This window comes from Anticarsia gemmatalis, chromosome 21 (genome assembly GCF_050436995.1).
Source record: "Anticarsia gemmatalis isolate Benzon Research Colony breed Stoneville strain chromosome 21, ilAntGemm2 primary, whole genome shotgun sequence".
NCBI classification, from domain to species: Eukaryota; Metazoa; Arthropoda; class Insecta; order Lepidoptera; family Erebidae; genus Anticarsia; species Anticarsia gemmatalis.
This window is the reverse complement of record NC_134765.1, coordinates 5,733,224-5,761,061: the sequence shown is the minus strand read 5'-3', so window position 1 is coordinate 5,761,061 and position 27,838 is coordinate 5,733,224. Positions and strand designations below refer to the sequence as shown.

Below are 27,838 nucleotides of genomic sequence, written 5' to 3'. Positions count from 1 at the left end.
GTCATTTAGTAAACTAAATATTATGTTATAGAATCTCACTTCTCATATAAATGTTGCAATGGGTCTCAAGATTATTTTTCAATCGCAAAAAATGTTTCCTTTTACTAAAGTCGTTTGAACTTGAAGCCTTTTTCTTAAAGTTAAGTTTAAATATAAAAAATACATAACATAGACCCCACAAACCAGTATTTCGAAATCACCTTCACGATTTTGATAATGCCAGAAAATGTATGTGTCACCAGTCTATTAAATAACTAAAGAAACACGCATGCAGTTGATACTTGCGCACAAATTTTAATCGAATTGAACATGCGACGTATGTTGTTTGTATTTAGTGAAATAGGCATGTAAATTGACAAGTCCTATTTCAGGGACCTACATATTTAGTTTGAGGGGTTTGTACTGTCACCGCAACGTAGGTGGATGGGACAGCGACACCCAGTCTGTGTGATACTGTTTTTAGAACTCTAATTGTGAGGTTACACATACTCTGATCTCCATAGTTGTGTTGTATTTTGCGTATTTCAATAAAGAAGGATTTAAAATAATTAGGTATGCGTAAAATAGTTATCCACACCAAGAAGAAAGCCTTTGCTTTTCGATTTTTGTGTCATAAATCGTTGTTCGCCAGATTAAATAACTATTCATAGTTAAAATTTAATGAATAAAATACAATATACAGTTTATTTTATTAAGTTTTAATGGAACGTTTATTCGTTCTAGTAAATGTAAGGATTATTTAAAAGTTTTGGGATTATACTTTATATATAGCACAACATATACCTACAACTAATTACCAAGTTACTTAAATGTAGCTAAATAGTTGCTTACAATTATACTACAAGTAAATTCCGATGTGGGTAATGTTGCGTGAATAAACCACAAGGTTTAGCACTTTTTATCAAACATAAATAGAGTATAAATACGAACCTTCCTATTTTCCGTGAAAGGCGATTGCCACAATCCTCTTACGGTCGTGATTTGCTATTCTGTCTAGCATCACAATTTAAACTAAGGACATCTACGTAAAAACCTTTTTTGGTAGAGCTGTTCACAATAATGGCGATTCAGTGTAAAATTTTTTAAACTGTTTTTTTTAAGTTTCGTTTGCAGTGTGTATTTGTGCTGCCTAAGTTTTGACGATACCTATTTGAATTTAAAAGCCTTTTTTTTGTAATTCAAGCATGATTTTCTTTTCTACGTCGCTAGTGACTAAATACTGTCATCAACACTCATCGAATACCAAAGAGTTCGTAATTTTGTAGCTACTTTAATAAGCAGGTAACTAATCTGAATAATATACTTATATGATTGGTTATAATTATGACGTCATTATTTTTCCTTGGACTGCTTCCAACTTTAGATCCAGTGTTAGTACAGTGGAATGACCTTAAGTTAGGACTGTCATTAACTATGGTCATTAATGAACTCTGCGGGCTGCAACTGACAGCTTTCGATGTTGTGTGGACCCCAATGTCGATGATCAGCCGGTCTAAACAGTCGGAGAAAAAACTATAATACTTTAATTACTTGTCTTGTTTTATTGCTTTAAGAGGAGATTGTCCTTTTAAGAATCTTGTGTTTTAGTACTCTGTTATGATTAATTGACAGGTTCGAGTGTCGCGAGTTGTAAGTGCCGCGAAACGATCGCATTGATAACATTTAACGACTGTGTATCTCAACTGCGATATCTTTTTACAACTCGAAAGCGCAATATGTTACGCTTTATTTACTGCCAGTGATAAATTTACTTTTATGACTGTCTTATTTTCACAAGAAAAGGTGGGAGCATCTCTCCCAATGCTGGAATTTTCCTTTTTTTCCATTCGTTACGTTCGTCCCGTCAATAAACAATTTTATTGGCATTTTGTGTCGCGACGTGAACGCGTTCAACCGTCAAAAATCCCATGATGTAGTTTTAAAGTCGAAATATCCATTTAAACCGTAACACGTTTATTCACTACTGGTTCCCGACTCTGCTCACTCAGATAAAGGCGATAATGAATGGTTGATATCATTGTAATATTGTATCATTTGAAAAATAAACAAAACACGCCATCTAAATTATGCAACTTATTCTAGGCACAAGATGTTTAAACATACTTGCCTAGAAATTATTTCATTTAATCCATTGGCTTCGCATCATAATGTAACTACTGCACTATCTTTAATATTTTACGAATCCCTATTAAAAAAACCATTTAAGACTCATAATGATTGCGCTTACGTCGCAATAATGTTAATCATTATTATTAATTAAACTATTTTTTACAATATCACAATTTTTTATTGTTTCATCCGGTGATAAAACGATAAAATATTTTGATGACCATGTTGACAGAACTTCAATGAAAGCATCGATCGAAGTAAATCCGTAGACATTAAAAATCAGCGCTGAAAACCAGTGAGTCGCGAAGTCGCGATAACATCACAAAACATTTGCATTTTATTGAAATACACTCAGATTTGCATCACAAAAGATATTGATAGCCATTAAACAAACATAAGCGAAATGAAACCGTACCGATTAGCTATACCGTTTCATATTATGCAAATAAATAAATAATAAAATGTTTCTTTTTTACCTCAGTAAAATGTAGAAAAACGAATTAACGCCGGAATATCATTAGTCAAATCAAAAACAAATCGGTTGAGATTGATTTTATATTTTAAGTGAGAATTTTTGTAGAAAATAATATTTCAGTACTTATCGGCATACGCAGCAAATACTACGGCTTCAGGCAGGTATGACGTATGAACCTAATAATTATTATGTATGAATGTAAATGAACCATAATTGGAATGTAGATTTCGTAGCATTCTCAAGTCTCTGTCTACGTCTTGTAATGTTTACTTTAACTTGTTCAAACTTGAAGCGTTTATTTATAGCAGACGCACCGTGTAGGCGTGCTACGTAGGTGCTACAAAGTTGCTACGAGACAGCTACGAACGTCTGACATGCAATCGCGGGCGGCGTATTTATGTAATTGTCTTACCCAGGCGTGGTTTTGTAAAGTTTAAAATAATAAAGATGGAATAGAATTTCTTTAGTGACTTTCCGTTAGATGTTATCAAATTAGATATATTTTAATGTCGCGTCTATTTAATAACAATGAATGAACTTATAAGAGATTTTCTGCTTTGTAAATGAGTATAAATGTTTACTCAAACTAAACGAGAGGGACAGAGAGAGAGAACATAATATTTCAGCAGCAAAATTACAATTAATAACGCCCATCTCTAGCCTAAAAAAAAACTGTCGCAGTTACAACTCCCGCACAGGCCGAATGAAACTATTATGCACTAGTACTACCTGACGTCATTTTAATTATCTGCAATAGATGAATACGGACCCATGATGATGAGTGAGTTTATAAATTTATAAATAACTAGCTGACCCGCGCAACTTCGCTTGCAACATCGAACCAGTAGTTCCTGAGATTAGCGTTCAAGCAAACGAACTCTTCAGCTTTATAATATTAGTATAGATGTATGAAAAGAAAACAAACTTTGGTGTAAAAGTGAGTACTGAAACACGTAAACGTATACATAAGCGTACGGTAAAACTACATGCCCGTAAAGAGTAGTGGCTATAAAGCACAAAATTTGCAAATGTACCACACATAAACCTAGTTCTTCTAGAGCCTTACTTTATGTTACCGTTTCATTGGCGGTCATTGACCACAAAACTGTAGTTTAATATTTAACAAGCCTTTATATTTGAGGTCTCTTGCGCTGAAGTTTTATACTTGTATGTCATAAAAATAGCAGTTGGTTCCTACTAAGCTAAAGTTTTAGAATGACTGCCATATGTCCATTCACCTGGTTTAAAATTAATGAATTATAAAATATGCAAGGAAGAAATTTCAATAAATAATAACGAAATTTCTAATCAATACTGACTGATTTTTGGAACTATATCGTCTAGGAATACCGCAATGTACTTTAAAGAGAAAGATTTTATTGACTTTTCTTATATTTCATACAATAGTAATTGAATAAGAAGCGATTGACCTATAATAGTATTAAAGTTTGTTCCACTTTCTAACACAATGCTCTGGACATTGGACCAGTTCGTGTATTACAATTGGACTCCACGTCAATACCCTAAGAACGAGCTTAGAAAATGCACTCTGCATTTAATAGGATATTTCTATTCATAACAAACCTTTGCGGTCTGACCGTTTTAGAGTGCATACACACACATTACATAGCTCTAAGCTCGCTTATTGATTATGTGCATTGTTGTTCATTCGTGCTATTGCATAAATTGAACTTATATATTGTCTTTACTTTTTAGTTAAGAAATTCCGTCTCCATATTAATAAATGACTGTCTGTAAATTTCAATATTCAGAGTTTTATCGTTTAAGGAATAAACTTGAGTGAAGTAAAGTCTTGTGTTGTAAGTTGATCATTAACATAATATTAAAGTATCAATAATATATACTATATTGCTAAAACTTTATAGTATATCTTCAAGGATGATGTTATTTTATGTGTAAAGTATTTATGTTTTCTCAATGTATTAGTTATATGTATATACTATATAGTATATAATTATGTATAGTGTCATAAATAGCCAGTACATTGTAGCCACAAGTAGGCGAAATGTACGCCCACGTTTAACGAGACAACATCCAATCAAACAGACGTGTGACTACCGACTCAAAACAGAAAACAAAACACGACCAAGAACAAAAGATACAAAAATAAACATATTAGGTCGGGGAAAAAGTCTTTTCGCATTATAGTATGTATGAACTTGTAAGAAAAACTCTTTGGCTTCAAGAATCACAAATGAGTACACGGTTCATTAGGTTTGTTTCAGTGAACTCGTGAGGTACCCAAATATCGAGCTTTTTGTGTAGAGAAAAGTTTTTATTACAAGTTCATACATACTATAATGCGAAAAGACTTCTACCCCAACCTAATATTGTACTATTATCTATTCCGTATTTATTACTCTTGTCCTTTTTTTCTAATGTATACATTAGAAAAAAAGGACAAATAACACAATTGAAATGCAAATTCGAATAAAATAAACCGAATATACGTATTACAGAATAATCGATATTGGTTTATCAAAGCTCCTTTTGTGTTCGGTATGATTTGACAGCTGCCATCGGGCGAATATCAAAATTCTATGCGATCAACGATAACTGAAGAATAGAGAGAAAATCTCGTTACGTATCGATAATAACGTTATGTTGACAGCAGTGTGTCTAGTGTCGTGATGTTTTGAAGTCAGGAATGAAGGAATACCACATTATTATTAATAATTTGAAGTAAGGTCAATTTCGTCAACTATAAATCATTTGGGTAACATTGACACTGGGAATTTAAACTAGTTTCGATTATTTTTTTCATTTGAAACCAACACAATTGATAAAGGTTTATTTTAGTTTTGCAAACTTTTATCAATTGTGTTGGTTTCATATGAAAAAATAATCGAAACTAGTTCAAATTCCCACTGTCAATGTTACCCAAATTATTTAAAGTTACCCAGGTTGACTGTACCATTGTTCTAGTGAGAAGGATCAATGCCCAATCATAATCAAAAAGTTCGTTTCTACTGTTAACGTATAGAATATCCAGTAATTACAAGAACTTGTTGCTATCATTATAAAACTAAGTCCCTACTGAAATTATGGTGACAGTATAGATTACAGTCGACCGAAAGTATCTTCGTAAGACTAAGTAGAGCTAATAGAGCATGCACCATTGTCTTCGATTAAAGACAAGGCGATTGTTTGGAAAAAAAGGAACTGGTTAACCTGTTAAGTAGTCTCTCGATTACCGTTTGTAAAATATCCATAATAATCTGCATAAAAAATGTATTATATATCTCATGAAAGCAGCTTATTACCTAAAAAATATCGACGCCCATTTTTTTGCTTATACATCCAAAATATTTCGGTTAGCTCTTTACTATTCAAAATGTCACGCCATTTGTCGAAATTGGTTTAGACCTTTTGTAGTCAAAACGGTGAATGTGCAAACAAACCTTCGAACGAAAGATAAAAAAACGTGTTTTTTGAGCCCTGTCATGAATGTTAATATTGTTTTGAGTTAATATTTATACAGACGGTGTTAAAGCTGTTTTATAAAACCTTAGTTACATTTAAACGCGGTGCAAAAAATATTTTTCTGTTTGAAGCACAATTTTATTTAATAAACCAAACTACCGGAATCAAATGAATTGATTTGACTTAATGATCGAACAGTCGCAACTGTTGAAGAATATGCAGCTACCGTAAGAGATCTAGTACCTATAATAGCAATTTAATTTACATTCACTATAAATACTATAAACACTTTTGCCACTTTATCTACCCGGTAGATTACCCGACACTTATTCTTAAGCTTTGAAATTAGACCTAAGTAACAAATATGAACACTACAAGCGATGTATACAACTATAAAATATTCTCTCTCAAACTTAATTCAATACGTAGCTCAATCAAATACATCATGAAATGCAGGATACAAGGTAAATGCTAATATTGGTTTGAACATGTACGAGTGAAGGCGGACTATCAGCTAAATATTGATTGTTTGTGAGCAGTATAATGCAAGCTCATTCATCATTTACGATACGGTCGTGATTGTGGCGGTGAATAGCTAGCAAATTAGCCAATAATGTAGATTGAGCTCTGTGCTGATAACCAATCCACTCATTAAATAAAAAATGAAAGTAATTGCGCTTTCTATCTGTCTTAAAAAATATATTTTGTACGCAGGTGCAAAAATGTGTCGTTCCTAAAATTACCTCCGCATTTCTTGGTGTGTATCGCAATTATGGGTAGTCAATCTAACAAGTAATAAATAACAATAAAGATAAAAAATAAGCTATAAATATTTAAAGAAAAATAAGGAAACTATTTTGAGATCTATTGCATTCATTACAGATGATTCATAACAAATAATAAATTTGAGTTTTATCAAACCGTAAATTTAGTTTTTCTGTTAATTAAAACTTCATTCCTATTAGCGCTAATTCCACAAATTGGATATCATCTCGATTCAAATCTCACGAGGGTTTAAATATGTTTCCATTAACATCGTATCAATTTGCAATCTCCCTAGTGTAAGTCAAAATCCGAACTTATATCGCAAACAAATTAGAAAATTAACAGATAATCCATTAAATTGATGAATTATTCAATTAAGCATACTAAAATGACAACAATACATTTTCTAATTCATCATTTATTTGCTGTAATTAATTACCTCAGCTACGCTTAAAGTTTGATGACCCCAACGGTCATACAAACTTGACAACAGGTATTCCCAAACTCAAAAAAGCTATCTTTAAAATACTATTATTTTGACCGCATGAATATCAAAACTAATGGCACTAATTATACGAATAAAAGAGTGACCACTAACTAGACTATTACGACTCATACGACGTCAAAACAAAAACACACTAACTATTGTAAAAGTAATGACATTTTAAGGATATATTTAAGGCACAATACGAAATAACATTTCTATTTTAGTTTATCGTGCTGAGATTATAATAACAGAGTAGTATGTCATGACTGAGTACAATATTTCAACGGAACACATACTGGGTGATAGACACGCAACGGCTTCATATTACTTTAGCTAGTTTCTACCCGCGGCTACACCCATGTTGTAACTAATGTACGAATGATTCCGAATAGAATAGGTTTTGTTATTTTGTAAAGAATGCCTGACTGGTGACCTAAATTTGATTTATTATGAGCCTCGTTAGTAAAAGACGTAATATGTTATTATTCGCTAGCCTAATAATATGCCACACAGTTTATCACAGTTATTTGTGTTTGTACACATGTTACATTTCATAGTTATATATGACTATAAGTAAGTCCTGATTTCAATAAATGAGACAACAAGATGAAACCGCCAACCTAGCTTACTTAAAACTTTCTTTACTTTTTTGAATAACATAAGTTCGGCAAAACGGCAAACAAAATACGATCTCTACCTCTATTGCCCTACAATACCTTCGAAAAAACAATTAAAAAATATTCTTCAAATGACGAAATCATGTAGGAATCGTATTTGCAACGTAATTCTAGACCACGTTGTCGCCATCATTGGCCCCATAGCTCAGTTACTCCACATGCATTTAATCTGAGTCTTAGTGCTTTCACTCGATGACCCAACATAAGCCCCACCCTTACTCAATGTCCATTTTCTAGACTTATAAACGTCTATATGGGATTAAATTTATTGGAAATCGATGGTTCTTTACTCTAGGACTTGCATAGACTTTAGCTATCAATAACATACCCGTAATTTTAAACTTGTTGAAAGATTTGTACGATTGTTTCTCTAATGTTTTTTTTATTTAAAAAATGTGTTAGTTTTTTCAGAACTATACTCAACTTAACATATTAAGTCGGGGAAAAAGTCTTTTCGCATTATAATATGTATGAACTTGTAATAAAATCTTTTCTCTACACAAAAAAGCTCGATATTTGGGTACCTCACGAGCTCACTGATAGAAACCTAATTAACGGTGTACACATTTGTGATTCTTGAAGCCAAAGAGATTTTGAAGCGAAAAGACTTTTTCCCCGACCTAATATAACCGGTGTAAAACAAATAGAGAATTTGGAATAAATTGTAATTCAATAGAAAAAAATAACATATCAGTTTTAAAAATATGAAAAAGTAAAGTTATGAAATAATTTCAGTTTTAGGTCATTAAAGAATACTTAGCCAAGTAGCACAAATAATAGCTGTCACAGGAACATTACTCATTCGATTTAAAATTGCACCGTTTTAGCATGTCTTGTAGACGTGTAGACTGTAGGGGTTTCCTAAGTCAACAGCGATTGCCAAGGCTTGACTACGGAAACATTACCTACATGTATTTCAGCATGTATATCGATCGTTACACCGCATACTTTTGTGCAGCAAACACTGGCCACTGATACTTTGGTTTTATTTTGAAAATATCTAAAATCTTCGGGCCCCTTTTTACGAAAATCGTGCGGACGCAGAAGTATGAAATTTGGCACAGTTACAGTTTATGTGTAGGAGGATAGGATGGTTAGGATATTTTTTACACTGCCACGCATTTGACATTTGTCTATAGTCTATATTCATTTATTTTATATACAGAGGACTGATATAGACATAAAGTACCGTCTGATATGGTTACTGAGGTCTTACTGAATGTCATAATTTTGATATGAAATAACTTATAATTTAAATGAATTATAGTCGAATTTCGACTACTGAGCGACCACTAGTAAAAATAACTGCCTCTGTAGCAAAGTTGGAAGTATACACAACTGCTGATCACGACGTCTCGGGATCGTTCCTATCAAACCTCTACAACCCAGTTACCTGGTGACACACGATACCCTTTTGTAAAACTGGTTGTCAGACTTTCAAGCTTCTGACTACTGGTAACGACTGTCAATGATCTTAGGTCTTCGAAGAGGACAGCTAGAACCAACTATTTCACTTGCCTTCCAAAACACTGAGAAACTCCATATGTATATGATGGTCACCCATTCACGAAACAACCTTGACAAGTATAGCTTAACCTCAGAGATACACGCAGCATGTTGCTACTCAGCCACAAGCTTCTCACGACACTAAATTATACCATAATAATTATACACATGTCTAAACGAACTCAAAATCGCGACACAGGTGTCCTTAAACTTATAATTATAATGCACCTTATGTCTTTTGCATAAGGACGAAATTGCCGTGCATCGTCTTGAACAGGATTATCAGCTTACAGCAGACTTAAGTGGACAGACACGAATAAGGAAATTTTAGCCACACAAAGTTTTTTTTCCTCCGCCCTATTTCCTTTAAAACATGTTGTTAAAGTTTAACTGTAGATGTATTCATTGGAGGCCATTCATGGTAGGTAGCTAACAAAATGAAAGGTATTTTTGAAAGGCAAACAACTTTTTTCGTTTCCAGTTATAATTTGATTGTCATAACTTTTAAACTCTCGCGTTGCATGTTTAATGTATAATAAAATACGGGAATTAACGCGAACACGCATTTTACCTTAAAATGCCTAACGTTTCGGCGCAGGTTGCACTCGCCGTGGTCCCAGGCAGACTGGAGCAGCGATGACAGGACTTCGTGTATATGAGGCGGACGAATGTCCATCCACCCTCATATTTTGATTTTTCCAACCGCCAACACACACTACACTAACCGTGTCCCTATTCTGTGAGCTAACCGATTGCGAAACATAGCGAGGTTTTGTAACAGTAATCACTGGATTCCACGTCGCGGATAATTTGAAGCCGTCTTCCCGATTGAAATTTGGATGTTTCTTGATTTCGATCGCTTCACGAACAATCCTCGAGTAGAAATGTCGTTCAGTGGAGAGGACTTGAGGGCGATGGAATTCAATCCAGTGATTAGTTCCTGCTTCGAGTAGATGTTCCGCAATGGCTGACTTGCTGATTTGACGGTTCTTAACAGCGGCGATATGTTCCTTGACCCTTTCAGCTATCGACCGCTTAGTCTGGCCTATGTAGGAACTACCGCAGCTGCAGTTGATCTTGTAGACACCTGGTGTTTGAAACGGTAGTACATCCTTCGGTGTGCCCACCATGCTGCTGACTTTTGCCCCCGGCGTGAATACTGTGCTGATGCTGTATTGTTTCAATACATTCCCGATCTTATCAGTCACTCCTCTGACGTAGGGCAAGTAGGCGGGCTGTCTGTTGACCTCCGGATGTTTACTCCGTTTCGTGATCCTGTTCCTTCGTCGACTTACGTGGTAGCCGTTCATTCGTAGTACCTCCTGAACATGTTCCAACTCCTTCCCAACATGTTCAGGGTCACAGAGGTCATGAGCTCTGTTCTTCAGTGACGTCATAACGGACTGCAAGTGACGGGGATGGTGATGTGATGTAGCGTGCAGGTATCTATCTGTGTGTGTCGGTTTCCGGTAAACACAGTGTGATAAGGATCCATCGGGTTTCGCGGCAACCCTCACATCTAGGAATGACAACGACCTGTCCGTCTCCATTTCGTAGGTGAACCTCATCTTAGGGTGAATGGAGTTTAGGTGTTCTAGATATTGATCTACTTCCTGTTGACCTCCTTGGATAATGCAGAAGATGTCGTCCACATATCTTTTCCAAAGCCGTATGGTTTTTGGTCCGAGTGCCAATGCTTTCTCCTCAAAGTGCTCCATCCAGAGATTAGCCAGTGCAGGGGCAACGGGGCTGCCCATTGCGACGCCATCAATCTGAAGGTAATGTTGGCCTTGGAAAAGGAAGTAGTTGCCGTCCAAACAGTTTTTAAGAAGATCAATATAGTTAAACGGCATCTCGTTGTCCTCTAGCTTGGTCTTTACCACGTCCAAACACTCCTTAATTGGAACATTGGTGAAGAGCGACTCGACGTCAAAACTCACCATGACATCGCCCGGTTCCAATCTAAGGTCCTTAATAATCTGGACGAAGTGCCGCGAATCTTTCACAAAAGACGGTGTATTTCCCACAAGTGGCTGCAATACTGACGCAACGTACTTTGCAAGGTCGTAAGTAGGAGAGGCGATTTGACTCACGATAGGCCGCAGTGGTACGTTGGACTTGTGTATTTTGGGCAGGCCATATAATTTCGGTGGTTGGTGCGACTTCGGTTTATACAGTCTTTCGTACTCGTCTTCCGTGAAAAGGTCCTTGTTGTCCTGTATCAGCGTCCGTATTCGTCGTGTTACTCTAGCCGTAGGGTTATATGATACCGGTTTATATACCTTGTTATCACATAACAAATCCCGAACTTTCTGTTGGTAATCAGTTGTATTCATCACTACAGTGGCGTTTCCCTTGTCGGCCTTAAGCACTAATATATCCCGGTTATCCCGAATAAGTTTCAGTGCTTGACGCTCTTCTGCAGTGGTATTACTCGCTGGAACCTTCGATTTTCGTAATATAACCGCAACGTCCTGTCGCAGGGTATCGGCGACGATACCCTGCGACAGGACGTTGCGGTCAAATCGCCTCTCCTACTTACGACCTTGCAAAGTACGTTGCGTCAGTATTGCAGCCACTTGTGGGAAATACACCGTCTTTTGTGAAAGATTCGCGGCACTTCGTCCAGATTATTAAGGACCTTAGATTGGAACCGGGCGATGTCATGGTGAGTTTTGACGTCGAGTCGCTCTTCACCAATGTTCCAATTAAGGAGTGTTTGGACGTGGTAAAGACCAAGCTAGAGGACAACGAGATGCCGTTTAACTATATTGATCTTCTTAAAAACTGTTTGGACGGCAACTACTTCCTTTTCCAAGGCCAACATTACCTTCAGATTGATGGCGTCGCAATGGGCAGCCCCGTTGCCCCTGCACTGGCTAATCTCTGGATGGAGCACTTTGAGGAGAAAGCATTGGCACTCGGACCAAAAACCATACGGCTTTGGAAAAGATATGTGGACGACATCTTCTGCATTATCCAAGGAGGTCAACAGGAAGTAGATCAATATCTAGAACACCTAAACTCCATTCACCCTAAGATGAGGTTCACCTACGAAATGGAGACGGACAGGTCGTTGTCATTCCTAGATGTGAGGGTTGCCGCGAAACCCGATGGATCCTTATCACACTGTGTTTACCGGAAACCGACACACACAGATAGATACCTGCACGCTACATCACATCACCATCCCCGTCACTTGCAGTCCGTTATGACGTCACTGAAGAACAGAGCTCATGACCTCTGTGACCCTGAACATGTTGGGAAGGAGTTGGAACATGTTCAGGAGGTACTACGAATGAACGGCTACCACGTAAGTCGACGAAGGAACAGGATCACGAAACGGAGTAAACATCCGGAGGTCAACAGACAGCCCGCCTACTTGCCCTACGTCAGAGGAGTGACTGATAAGATCGGGAATGTATTGAAACAATACAGCATCAGCACAGTATTCACGCCGGGGGCAAAAGTCAGCAGCATGGTGGGCACACCGAAGGATGTACTACCGTTTCAAACACCAGGTGTCTACAAGATCAACTGCAGCTGCGGTAGTTCCTACATAGGCCAGACTAAGCGGTCGATAGCTGAAAGGGTCAAGGAACATATCGCCGCTGTTAAGAACCGTCAAATCAGCAAGTCAGCCATTGCGGAACATCTACTCGAAGCAGGAACTAATCACTGGATTGAATTCCATCGCCCTCAAGTCCTCTCCACTGAACGACATTTCTACTCGAGGATTGTTCGTGAAGCGATCGAAATCAAGAAACATCCAAATTTCAATCGGGAAGACGGCTTCAAATTATCCGCGACGTGGAATCCAGTGATTACTGTTACAAAACCTCGCTATGTTTCGCAATCGGTTAGCTCACAGAATAGGGACACGGTTAGTGTAGTGTGTGTTGGCGGTTGGAAAAATCAAAATATGAGGGTGGATGGACATTCGTCCGCCTCATATACACGAAGTCCTGTCATCGCTGCTCCAGTCTGCCTGGGACCACGGCGAGTGCAACCTGCGCCGAAACGTTAGGCATTTTAAGGTAAAATGCGTGTTCGCGTTAATTCCCGTATTTTATTATACATAATTTGATTGCTTTGTGTAGGAAACATAATGCTGAATTTAGGCTTGAAACCTGATTCAAAATAAAAACTGCCGTCTAATTTTGCTACAATACAGTACATATACGTACCATGAGCTTCTAACACATAAATAATATCACGACTGTTATACCCGAAGATGTAGGCAGAGGTGTATGAAATACTCCTGCGTTATGCCATTAACAATGTTAGTCCCATGTTATAGGGAGCAAGCCTATTGCCATATACCGAGCACGTTATCAACCTCCGGACTAATATTGTTAATAATTAATTAAAAATTTAAAAAAAACCAATAGTACTCTGTCCACCCGGAAATCGAGCTCGGGACCTCTTGTTTAGCAGTCCGATACACTACCGACAGCGCTTCAGAGGCAGTCAATAATACATTTATAAAGTATGCTCATCTGTTATTGATAGCTGCAGTAGCCAATAGATAGTAGAAATTCAATTGTAAGAAGTTCGGAAATAGCCACAAAGTGGTAGAGGTAATACTAAATAGGTGTCGTAGAGTTACAGTTCTAGTCCTTTGGGAGATATTCTCAATACTGAGGCTATAGAAACAGCGACTTGGTGATATTAAAGATGATAGGCCCCTTGGGTAAATTGTTGAACATCTTAATAGTACGTCAATCTTGACTATAATTTGTTGTTCATCTGAAATGACTTTAAATGTATAAAAAAAGGTTTATTAAGTATATAAGAAAGAAAAGAAAGAAAAGAAAGAAAGAAAGAAAGAAAATAGTATTTATTGAAACACACAGAAACCATATCAAAACACAATAATATTAATATTAAATAAGCAGCGTCCTGTGTGCCAACAGGGAGGTCACTCAGCATTATGCTGGTTGTGACAAACCACAACACAGCGCTGGTTTTCAGTGACCACCCTAAATGACGCCATTTACGGGAGCAGCAGAAACAGAAAACAAAAAACCATTGTTTACAAACTTACTTGTATACCCATCACCAACAAAAATACCCACATATTAATTGAAAAAAATACTAATAAATAAATAATAAACAATATCATTCATCAAATAAACTGTATCATTATAAATATTATGTAGGTACACAAATTATTGTCGTACATACTTGTAGTTATCTCTCTCACACAAGACCCGTCTCGCTCGCCGCCGCCGCGCCGGTCCCATCACGTGAATTACTCACAAACACGCGCCGGCGCGACAGCAGCGCGCGAGTCACGCGATATTGAACATAATTTCGACAGCCTGATTTTAAAAATTTCCGTGGAAACTAACAATGATGCAAAATAAAAATGGCAGCCACACTTCGTCAACAACAAAGATAACAAATCACCGCCACCACTGTATGAGGAGCAGTAAGAAAAACCAGCTTATGCCAAAATTATGATGTGCATGGATCATAAACATAGTGTAAGTAGTAAGCAATTACATATTAGATTATCTATACTAAATATTACTACGTGTTATTTGCTGGTTGAGAAGTATTTTTTTCATATTACTTCTAAAACTAAATTTTGATTTTAGGGATCTTACAGGCGGTGGTATATTGTTCCAACAGTGAGTGGCGGCATACCTAAAACATCCCCTGAATGCCACAGTTTTGTGATTTTGTACGGAAAGCGGCCTCGATGACGATCTTGTGGAGTACGAATAGTGATCACGTCGCCAAACCAGCCTGTTATAGAGGTACTCCGGTAATTTATTACTTAGAACCCCGAACAATAAGGTAGCCAGGTGAAGTTCTCTCCTTGCCTCCATTTTTAATTTATTATATTGATTCAGATAGGGAGTGATGTGGCTCCTTCGGGGTATATTGTAACAGAATCGAGCGCAAGCGTTCTGTACCCGTTGAATCAGTCGGACTGTACGTGACAACAGGCAAGGCCCGTAAACCACATCACAATAATTGAGCTTTGATAGAACAAGGGATTCAACTAGCATTTCTCTCATTGGTATGATAAGGAATTTCCTGATCCTATACAGAACCTTTAATTTATAGAAACAGCTTTTGACCAGATTGTTTACGTGTCCCTCAAAGCGTAGTTCAGGGTCAAAGAGTAGGCCTAGGTTTCTAGCTGTATCAACTCTTTCAATATTTACCCCCATAATTTTTATTTCCGGTCTACATGATAATAATGAGTTTATTTGTTTCTTGCTGCCCATAATCATAAACTTGGATTTCTGTGGATTTAGTGATAGCGAATTTTTATTGCTCCAAGATACAAGTCTTTCCAGATCCAAGTTTATAGCTTGCACAGCAGTCGATACGTTGTTTGCCGTCATGGAGTGATACAATTGTGTATCATCGGCATAAATATGGTATTTACTGTTTCGTATACAGGTTGTTATATCTGCACTATATATAATAAAAAGCAGCGGTCCCAACAGTGATCCTTGGGGAATTCCCCTAGGAACTGCTTTAGGGGTGGAAGACAAAGTAGTACCGTCTTTCTTTTTAATCTCAACCCGCTGGAGTCTATTAGTTAGATAACTTTCAAACCACTTGACCGTGTCGCAGTCAAAACCATAGAACGACAATTTTGAAAGTAACAAATTTATATTTACACTATCAAAAGCGCGGGAAAAATCTAATAATGTTAATATCGAGCCTTCGCCCCGGTCTCTTGCCTCTAGTATGTTGTCAACAACATCTGCCAGTGCGGTTGCAGTGCCCCTGCCCCGTCTAAAGCCCGACTGCAAATCCGGCAGAATTCCATTTGTTTCTAAAAAATTTACCACCTGTGTATACACTACTCTTTCCAGAACCTTGGACAGACACGGTAAAATACTTATGGGTCGGAGGTCTTTATAGTTTTGAGGGTTGTTGTTCTTAGGCAGTGGCCGTACATTCGCGAACTTCCATAAAGTCGGAAAAGTATGTGTGTTGATAGATTTGTTGACTACATTTGTTATTGCATTAAGGGACTGCGGAAGAGTTAATTGGATCATATCTCTAGATATACCATCTATACCTATAGCGTTCGACGTTATGTTGTTGATTATTTTTAAAACAGTGTTTGAATCTGTAGGAATTAAAGAAAAAGAAGCTGAGCTGTATCTATGGAATTCAAAAAATGATAAGTCCGAAATCGTTACATTTGAGCTGCCGGGTACATCTAGAAACGCAGTATTTAAACCGTCTGGGTCATCACATTGTTCTAAAAATGTACTGTCCTTCGTAGGAGTGGACAGTACGTGCGTTTTTATGTTGTACCATAAAACTTTAGGCTTTTTTGTGTTGTCAGTAATATTTTTGGTGAAATATGCCTTTTTTTCGTTATATAATGCAACGGCGGCTTGGTGTTTTAAATCTAAATAGTAACGTTTTTGTGCTTCATTATTAGTTGTTCGAGCCCGACAGCGGGCGTCATCGCGTAATTTGAAAATTAATTTAATGTTATCTGTAATCCACGGCGTTGGTGTACCCCGAAACGTTGTTTTTTTTATTGGCGCGTGTTTATCAAAAATACTTAAAACATATGAATTAAACATACCCACCAGGTCATTCACGTCAACCTCACAATTTAATGCCTCCCACCTGATCGAATCCAAATCGGTCAAGAAGTTATTAAGAATTATATTCCGTAAGGGTCTGTAAATTTTGACAACCGCCTCAGGCTTATTTTTTTTAAAAAGTAATTCACACGTAATAAAAGCGTGATGACCCAGCTCGGTTATATCATTGACGGTTGCACTTCGATAGTTTGCGTCTGTGCAGATCAGGTCAATTAATGTTGCACTATCCCCTACGTGATGTGTAGGCACGGTAACAATCTGGTCAATATCACTGTAATTACAGAAATCTAATATGCGCTTAGTGTTGATACTACCACAGTCTAATAAATTAACATTAAAGTCTCCTAGTAGGATAACATTGTCATAAGGAGCGAGAGCACAAATACTATCAGTAACAGCATCAAGGAAAGTATCCAGATCCAACCAAGGAGGACGATACGCAGTTCCAATCAATAAAGTTTTTGTATTCACCGTTAAACTCATCCACATTTGTTCAACTGAGGGGTGGATAGGGTGAGCTTTGACTCGCGTGCTCATGTCAAGTCTGGTATAAAATGCAACCCCCCCTCCACGGCCTCCGCGAACATTCGCGGGACGAGGAATATGACGAAACTTATACCCGGGAACCTCAGGTGCACGACCTTCCTCCCCCTCACGAAGCCAAGTTTCATTTATTGCCATAACATCAACTCGATAATTATTCATGGCAATAAGAAATTCGTCGTGGTTCGTTGCCAGAGAGCCAGCATTATGAAAACCAAATAGTATATTTTTATTGCGTGGCATCAATCTTGGTTGGATAAGGAACACAGCATACCATTTTACATTGATATGAAGTTGTTATAAACGGGCTCTCTAAACAATAAAAAATACACACTTTAAAAACACACCTATTTTGGATACTGCTATTAGAAAATTGCCATACCAAAGCGTTAAACAATATCATGTTTATGAAATAAAAAAAATCACAATAAAAAGAAATACACACATACTGATAAACCTTCAAATAAATACGCAAATTATCAATTATATAATAACATTTACTTATTTGGACTTTCAACCACAGCCGGCCCAAAAACCCGTATAAGATCTTCCTCACTACGTATAACACTTGCCTTGTCTCCAGGCCCACGACGGGCAAGAATACGGCCGTGCCTGGTCCACACGTACTTCCATCCCGCACGTTGTCCCGCGTCCCTCGCACGACGAAACAAAAGACGATTCAGCTTTGTGAGACGTTCATTAACGTAGAAGCGTCTCGGTGCACCTGCCATGTTGAGGTCAGCTGTAGTCGCCCCCCGCCGCACGCGCGCACCATTTATAAGATCGTCACGCAGGCTGCGACGCGCCAGTCGTACTATGACTGTACGGGGACGTATCTCCATCTCGCCGGCCGCGCTTGTGGCGTCAATACGTCTCCCACCGATCCGGTCCGCACTCACGATATCTCGATCCTCCAAATGAATACCGAGCTTTGTACTTAATAACTTAACAGTATGTATTAAGTTTTCCCCATTGCATTCAGGCAAGTTACTAACTTCGATGTCATTTGCTAATAACTGTTGGTCGCGATCATTTAATTCAAGTCGCAACTGGGCCACTGCGTTACCGTTGACAGATTCGGCCAATTTCTGTTCGAGAGTAAAGACTCTCGCCTCCATTGCATCCATTTTGGATTTTTGGGTTTCCAAGGATTTCTTGAAGACTTCATTGTCTATTTGGAGCTGGTTAATATCGGTTTGTATTTTTTTAAATTCATCTAAGACATTTTTACGCAAGTTAAGCAGCTCATCTTTAACGAAAGTCTTGATCTCTTCCTTAAATTTCCTGAGGAGGCCGGCCAAATCAGAGTTGCTGTCCGTGCTACTATTCAACGGACTTGAGTCCACTTGACCCTCTGATGCGCAGTCGTTATCGGAGCGTGCCAAATCATGGGTGTTTACCGTCACTTTTTTTACACATTCCGGGCATATCCATGATGGGCTAACGCGACCTGAAACTGGTGCTTTTCCGCAAGAACGGTGGTACACGGCGACACATTTGCTACATTTAGCGGCATCTAGCGATGAAAGGAACTTGGCGCAACCATTGCATTTGACGGACGGCATGTTTACACGCTTCTAAAGATCAGCTGAGTTTTATCGATTTTAGTTCGCGTTAGCCCAGGTTTCCAATAGATGGCGTTGTAAACGGCGACTATATACTTGAGGCAAGGGGAGATTAATCGATTTTTTATGGAATGATTTTGTAAGATTGATAATATCGGGGTTCATCAATGTAATAATTATTAGATAATTTTATAATCACTTTGTACTTCACTTTTTTTTTTTAGGTTTAAGGTAGTTATAAGTCACAATTTGTTTAGAGTTTATATTTAAGTTTAGTTTTAAGATTTTTTATTGTTTACACTTCACCAATGCACTGGATAACGTTTGCATGTATTATAGGCACAATACTGTCACTTGTACGCAATAAAGGGTTATAATTGGATTAGCTTTTCTAATTTAAAAAAATAAAAACTTCAGAACAACAATGTTGTCAGCTCCCGTCCGTGAGCAATTTTAAGGTAATTTTTACCTGATAAATATAGCAATTTACGGAATTTATTCTTTTAGCTCTACAATAAATATTGTATGTATTAATGTTGATCTATTGCTATCATAATTATGTTATGATAGACAAATATGCATGACAACTTGCATGAAGGATTATATTAGTCACTCAACAATATTAAAAATTAGTGAAGCATTAACTCAGTTCTTAGTTCGTCTGTTCGTAGCACAGTATCTTAGTAATATTCTAGATAAAAATATAAGGATGTAATACATACTATCCAATGACTACAAAGCCTTGAATTAATAGAGTGCTGATGTAAATCTGACGATTAAATGCCAAGATAATTCTGTTAGATGAATATTTTCATTTCAATCTAGCTCTTTAGGTCAGCCTTAATTAACTGCTATCGATCCTCGATCGACTGGTTGATAAACAAGTCTACTTTTTACAATAGTGGTAACATAGAAAAATAAGGAATCGAAAACCTTAAAATTCTCATCGCCTTTAAGATCCTTTGTAGTGATTCATTACAATACTTATAATGACATTGAGGTTTCAATAATCCAACCATTAATATTGTGCAGTCAAAATTTAAATTGGACTGATGCGCCGAAGCAATAAATATCAAGATAATTGTCATTCAACGTAATAAATTAACACTTAATATGAAAAGTTCATGAATAAACATTAACATACACCTGGCAAATTTCCAGCACTGTGGAAATTATTATTATTGTAAGGCTGTAAGAGGATATATTGAGCGGAAAATTTCAAAATTTACCTTTAAACTTTTACTTATTATCATAACACAGATCCGATACTGGCATATTAATTAGACCCACGCCTGCGAAGTAATAACTTTTGACATTTCAACTTTGCTCAAACATAATAAAAACATTGTAACAAATGATCCAACTTTTTGCACGTCACAAGTTTTGACAAGCGACAGGAGTGAATATAGATGGCGCCACTATCACCTGTAATCTCAATCTCCTGAAATAAAATTAATGGTGAAACTTTATGGTGAGCCCATAGACGTTACTTTTTGTCGTCAATAATGCTTCAATAAGTAACAGTTCATTACTAAAAGTTATTATTAGTCTTAATAGCTTCATCTTCAAGTTGAGTTGATTGCACTTTGTGCAATATTCTAATCCAACATAAACAACAGAAACAATGTTATCGTACCTCTTTTTGTTTCTGCAGTAACTACAATATAATAGCTGAATTTCCTATGAAGGAGATTAGAAAGTCGAAAAAGATTCGTCTATTAATATAACTTATTCTTTAAACTAATAAGTGTTTCTTATTCCCGTCGTTTTCATGGCTCCATGCAAAAGGTAAGCAAAAGTCGTACGTGGGTTGCAAATAGAATGCAGACTTAAAGAATTGCAACTGGTAGCGCGTAACTCTCTATCACCTATTATACAGTTACGTGGTGCCTGCTTCCTTGCAGATAATTTAATATTGTTCCTGCAACGTGCTTTTTACTGTATTGTGAAACGTGTACACACAATGCTTCTGGTTATTTTTATTTAACTGTATTTTATTTATTAGCTTCAACTTTTGCCCAGAAATAATATATCGAATGATTGTGTACAGAAAATCAAATGATATAGGTTGTTAATTATTGCCGTGAAAGTAAAAGATGCCATAACAATAATCAGAAAAGGTGGTGATACACATTTTTGATAGTTTTTTAGTTACAGAATGCAATCAAATCTAATTCATGGTATCGTAATAACTTGTTTAACTGTTTATAAATGTTAGTAGGTTTCTACATGTTTTAGAAAAATAAAGTCTACAAGCCAGCAATTAGTATAAAGTATACATGAAAACTAGTGGAAATAATTACTTTGGCGCTATACAAGTCAAGGGTTTATGAGTAAAGACAGAGTGTACACAAGTTTGTGCGTCGCTTATTACGACTACTAACAAGAACTGAAGGAAAATTTCCCAGTAAAATAACATTCAGGTGTAGCAAAACGACGTGAACGTATTTTACATATACACAATTTTAACTTAAGTGCTTTTACCGAAGTGAAAATGTCGTCGACAAAATCCCTTGCTCGCACAAAGAACTACATTATTTCTAGCAGGATTTCTTTTGAAATAAGTCACGTCGGTGTTGCACAATCAACTTGCAATTCTTTAAATGTTCAGGCACATTGTTGTTAATCACCTGCAATGATTTAGACGAAATAATATAATTGAGTGAATTGCCTTAGTAATATGTCAGTTTATAATCTCATGGGTTTTCTGAAATTGACACATTTTCTTATGCCTCTGAGTTTTTTATTAAAGAACAACCCTCTAAACCTCAGTACTCTGAGAAACAGACCCTAACAAAAATTACTGCTCTACAAAAATGTATTGAGTTATAAAAATATACAGCCTTGTTCTAGCTAACTGGAACTGTTCTAGTCGGTAGTATACATTTTTAGTGTACGAGGGTCAATAACCTCTCGCATAAACTCTGTGTAGTAAATTAGATACATCTCATTTCCATTACATGTGGCAGAACTACTTGTCTTATAAATAAAAATAAGGAATTCGACAAGATTCTTCTTTGTTTCAGCATGGTGTCTAAATATTCCAATCTGGTATGCACATAAGAATGAAACATAAAAAGTGACATCAAGTTTTTAAATTCATTAGCACTAAAGTGAATCTGTGATGCTTTCAGATCCTCCCAATTTATGCAATTCTCTTTAGAGCGTTACACTCACGAATTTCGCGAAATGCCACTCGCAATAAAAACACAAAGCGCTTTTTTCTTTGTTTATTAAGTCTGGCACAGTGCTGTCGCGGCAACGTGCATGCAAATAAAAGTAAAATTCTTGTCATACGTCGTGTCGTAAAGCTTTTATGCAACGTTGCAATAGCTCACTAGATTTATATCTGTGCTCTTTTGTACGCCACTAAATGTAGCGTCACTATCACGTCGCCGTAGCGTCGCCGTCGTGTCGCCGTCGCGTCGCGCCCCGTCGCTCGGTGTTGCCTCTAAAACGATTACCACTGAATGCGAATGCGTAACTAGTTTTGTAGCTTTGATCGTTGCAGTTGCGAATAAATTGGTTTGATAACAATATTACAGCAGAAATATGATGGCTGCTCGAAACGGAACTGTGTTCGAGAAGTGGCTACTGGTGTTAGTTATATTTTATTTGTTTACGTTACGGTTTTTATTTGCTACCAGCGAAATAGTTAGTTGTTTTATTGCTTAATTGGTCAATATTTTGATTTATTTGTTTTCGCGAATTACTTTTAGTTATTTTTTTAGACGGCACTACTCTAGCTGTTAAACGAAACTATCTAACTTGATAAATGTTTGGAAAGTTTAAATATAAGAAACTACGCATACTGACCTTTTAAGTAACTGTACTGGCTTATAAATATGTTTTAAATTCTACTGGCCATCTAAAATCTCTTTTTACACAATTCCCTGTGACAAAAGGGAGTGAAACAAAAGGCAGGAAAGGTCCACGGCGATTAATTTGAGTCCCAATAAATCATGAACATCCAGCCAAAACGGCTAAATACATTTATAAAAACTCGTTATTACTTATGCCTTTTTGTCACAGGTTTGCGTTTCAGGAAATTTATAAATTGTTTTCGGAAATTATAAAGAATTGATGGAGTGTGTAAAAAATATGGCTTAAATAAAAACGATTCGTACATTTTACATACAAACGAAGGTATAACTTATACAGTTTGAATCTAGAACGGTCTCACGACACTCTTATCTCAGAATATTTATTTTGAATGAGGTTTTTACGAGCAGGTTATGTTAAGGCATAAACAATCACGACCCAACTTTCCATATTTATAAAACACGGCCTTCGTAAATGGTGAAGTGTCAAGTCATGTTCCTAAGATACAAAATAAAAATGCTGTAAAGAGAGTCTCAAATTTTGTAAAATATAAAACTCACCTTATTTTATAAATAGCTAGCGGACCCGACAGACGTTGTCCTGTCTGAACGTCTTTAATTTAAAAATTTTAAACTTTTTTTAATAATCTAAACCATTCTCAGATCCCCTTGAACACACAAAAAATTCATCAAAATCGGTCCAGTCGTTTAAGAGAAGTTCAGTGACATACACACTTACAGAAGAAATATATGTATATATATAAAGATAAACATTATATAAAAATACATTGAATGAAATGTAAGCTAAGTGTATTTAACAAACAATTTTACTTTAATTGAAGATTAACGTCAAAGGAGTAACATGAGCTACTTTATCAACGTTAAGTACTAATTTGCGAAAACTTTATAATTGACTCTCAGCTTCAAACTGCTCAGGTACTACGATGGAACATCAAAGTTTCTATTACAAGAAATTTATTAAATAAATCGCACAGCCAGCGAACAAATGCCAGTAGCCCGTAGCCCAATTTACCACTATCAACTATCGACAACGGGCTAGCTATCGACCACTTCTGTATATAAATTTGATCAGTGCCTCTAGTGGGCACCTTTGAAACTATTTGTGAAATACATTTCAAATGTCAAACTCTCGGCACTCGATAGTAACAACTATAAATGTAAGCATCTTGTACACGATTTTGCATTGAAAATCTACAGTTAATTCGAAAGAGGCCAAACTCCATCTATTAAATGATAATAAAACAAATTAGGTTTTAACAGTCTAAATCGTTCTAAAAATATTATTGAATCGATCTGAGCTTTAAGGTCGAGGTATATTTATGACCCTTAAAATTTCATTCCGCTTCGCCGCAATCGCCCGCAACTTTATATAAAGTAGATTCGATCGCTTTTTATTGATTTGATTGGCAATCGCAGTCCAACTGTAGCCTTGTGATATTATTTTTGGGTTATATTAAAATTTGAATTCAGGCATAAATCTGAAGTACTAGTACTCATTCGCGTTGATTTTATTGTAGATTGCATAACAATTGGGTTTTCAGTTGAAGTAAGTCAAAATTTGGTTACAAGTCTGCCTAGGTTTGCGTGGATAGTTTGCCTAGTAACTATTGAATATTATACTTAGCCCGATAGCAGTACTCAGTTTCAAAGAATATGTAAGTTTTGAACGATTTAAAAAAATTATAAAGGTCACTTTTTTTTGTTTTTGAAGGACGGCACGGCATAATTGCTCGTGTCACGGGGAGAAATATATAAAAAACGGACAAAAAGCTCAACCAGACCCGATACAATAATTGTTCCAAGTAGGAATCGAACCCACGACCTCCTGAAGCAATGGTAGCGGCGTAATGACCTTAACCACTGCGCCACGGAGACAGTTGTAAGAGACATTATTTTCCTCCTTAAAAAAGCAAATTATAGCCACTAGGCCCATTGAATACATTCAAAACCTGCAAACTAAACGCTACACAAAATGATGCTTGCATTCCAAGCTCAATAAAACCGATAAAACATTCCGTTTTATTTTTTCATTTATTTATCGATGTTCTGGTTAAGCGAGTTCTATCGGCCCAGAAAAGTAATGCAATTTAGTTCCAGCCTGCACTTTAGCTACGAGAATTAGCTTACCCGCGACGGATTATTATAAAACTCAGTTAGATTGTGAAGACTCTACAAATACTATCAAGCATATAAACAAACAGACTGAGAGAGTGGCGATGGGGAAAGGAATCTTAGAAAAGTTAAAATAAACTAGTGGGCAAAATGGCTAACGGAATTAGCTTATAAATAATCTATGAAAATGATACAATCACTATGCATATTATAATAAGGAAGGATGGTATATTCATAGTAATAGCTTTTTTAACAAACTTACAAAATACTTCATTCAACTATCTCACTAGGGTATTTCTTTTCCCCCTTTTTATCTTAGCCGAGATCTCGGGTAATAGGATGGAGGATAATAAGGAAAGAGCTCCCCTTAAACGAAATCCTGGCCACTCTGTAAACATAAACCAGCTAAACCAAACGGTAATTTCATTAATCTTCTAATTACTAGTGGAGACAAAGACGAAGCCCTCTTAAACAATAACGATGATGAGCTTTATCAGAGATCAAAGAAATCAGTTAAGATCCAAGAAAAGGCGCTTGTACGAGAACACCGGATCAATGTACTTAATTAAATAAAAAAGAAATCACAGACTAAGACGTTTGTCGTGTAACAATCAAATTCAAATTGTTGTTAAAAATAGCACGTTGTTTCAAGGAAGTTTAATTTTATCCTCGTTTTCTATTTATTTAATGTCCCCGTTTATAGCGGAAATAATTACTTTGTTTTGTAATGTTTAACGATTGAATTAATAAGATTTGATTAAAACTCGGCACTTCAACTGCTATATAATTACGAAGGCCGGTTTATCGACTAAAGGTACACAATGAAGATGACATTGTTTAAATTGACAAAGTTATAAAATAAGTTACGATAACGGCTATCTAAACGTGAATGTCATCACATCTGTGAAAGTTTTAAACTTATGTGTCCTTATTTCCTCGTGGACTTAAGTTTTGGGATTTAAGAAGCGCTAGAAGTTTCACAAGTGCTCGTTACAGCTGCGCTTTTAACGCAATTCACTAAAACTTAAAGCTATATAAACTGCATGTCTAACTTTTGTTCGTATCTCGGCGGTGCGCCTTTTAATAATTGGTGCACAACTTTTAATACGCAATGCATACATTTTAAACAGTGCATTAAATTTTGGAGAAAGTTTCGCAACATTGCCGGCGCTTGCCTACTCATTAACGAGAATTTTCTGTTAATGTCTGTTTAAATTTCCATTGCGCTGCACTGTAATTAGAAAATAGGCTGTTTAAGACCTGGAGTACTCGAGTCGTTAAAATAGTGCCTGTAGCTTGATACAGCACTGATTTAATTTTGTCGTATACACGTGCTCGCTACGTAATAATAGATGGAACACAGCGTGGGCGTATAGTTTCATACTTGAGGAATATGTAGTGCGAAAGGTAGATTTTCTGTACAAAAAGTGACATGTTGCGAAGGCGTTATTATGTTAATGTCAAAGAGATTATTAAAGTACCGACGATGATGTTTAGTTTGAATTTATTTTGTAAAAACGACTTTGATGGCCTTCATAAAAATAAAATGTTTTTCACAGTAATGAACAAGATATAGTATTTTTGTACTTGTGCAGATAAATCTATAAACTTTGCACTCGTCACCGACAACAAGTGTAATTTTATGTAGCGCCTCTATGATGCGTCTCTTTGACGCATAATAGAGGTCTATAAATATATAAATATGTAGAAGTACGAAAACTATAACACTAAAGTTCATGACCGGCTTAACTGAACTATCTATGAGACTGATAAGTATTCAGGCAATAAAATTCCATATTTAAGGCATCGAGCATCAGTATTCGAACAGGTGGGCCGAATCGATCTAAATTTCATGCTCCTAATTGTGGGATACAGACCCGTGACATTGAAATTCCGCGGTTCACCAATTTAAAAGGGTTTGTACACTCACTGAAAATACAAATAAATAAAACAGTTGAATTTTGGGTTTGTGGGTACTTTAAAACTTTTAAGGATAAGGACTAGATACTAAGGGTCCACTGAGATATTAGTATTTTTTTTCTGGTAAAATTAATTGATAAGAATCTCAGCTATCACATAGATATGATTTAATCATAGTAATTAATCAATGCATTATTACTATAAACGTAATTAACAGATATTTAACTTCGTTAATTGAGGACAGGGACGATTAAGGGTCAAAAACCTAACCTTATAACAGAAAAAGCCGCAATTAAAAATGCTCGATTAAATTTCACTCAAAATTTCGGTGAAAATCCACACATTATCATAAAAATAATGAAATTAAAATGTACTGTAGTGTACCTGAATATATCCTATTAAAATCCGGGCCGGCATTACTAGGACCTCGGTCAGAGGGTCTAGACCACCTCGTCCGAGCAACAACCTTCCTGTTTCATTTTAATGAGCTTTTACTGTTTTAAACAGGATTATTTTATTAGAAGAACTGATCCATAATTCATTTTGTACTGTGTAGGTACTGTTTAGGTTATAATTATTTAAATTATCACACAACAGAAGCATGACATTGTTATGAACGCAAATGCCTTCTTCTCGTGAGTTCGACATGAAGATTTCATAAATTTCAACTACGCACTGTACCTAATGCAGCACGACGTATTTTCGTGCATTCGAAAAAACTACAAAATTTGAAGTAATGCTTAAAAAAAATAAGCTCAGATTTGTAGGTTTGTGTAAAAGATTAGAAAGAAATACTTC

General features: G+C 36.4%; 1 protein-coding gene and 1 long non-coding RNA gene across 2 annotated transcripts in view; both read right to left on the bottom strand.

Moving 5' to 3' along the window:
- Nucleotides 1-27,838, bottom strand: part of LOC142982363 (dopamine receptor 2-like) — a 99,779-nt gene that overhangs the window by 28,473 nt on the left and 43,468 nt on the right. The window lies entirely within an intron of this gene.
- Nucleotides 22,413-25,755, bottom strand: LOC142982378 (uncharacterized). Its single transcript, XR_012959981.1, has 3 exons — nt 25,383-25,755; nt 23,549-23,655; nt 22,413-22,617 (listed from the first exon to the last, which is right to left on the bottom strand). It is a non-coding gene; the product is annotated as an uncharacterized LOC142982378 (long non-coding RNA).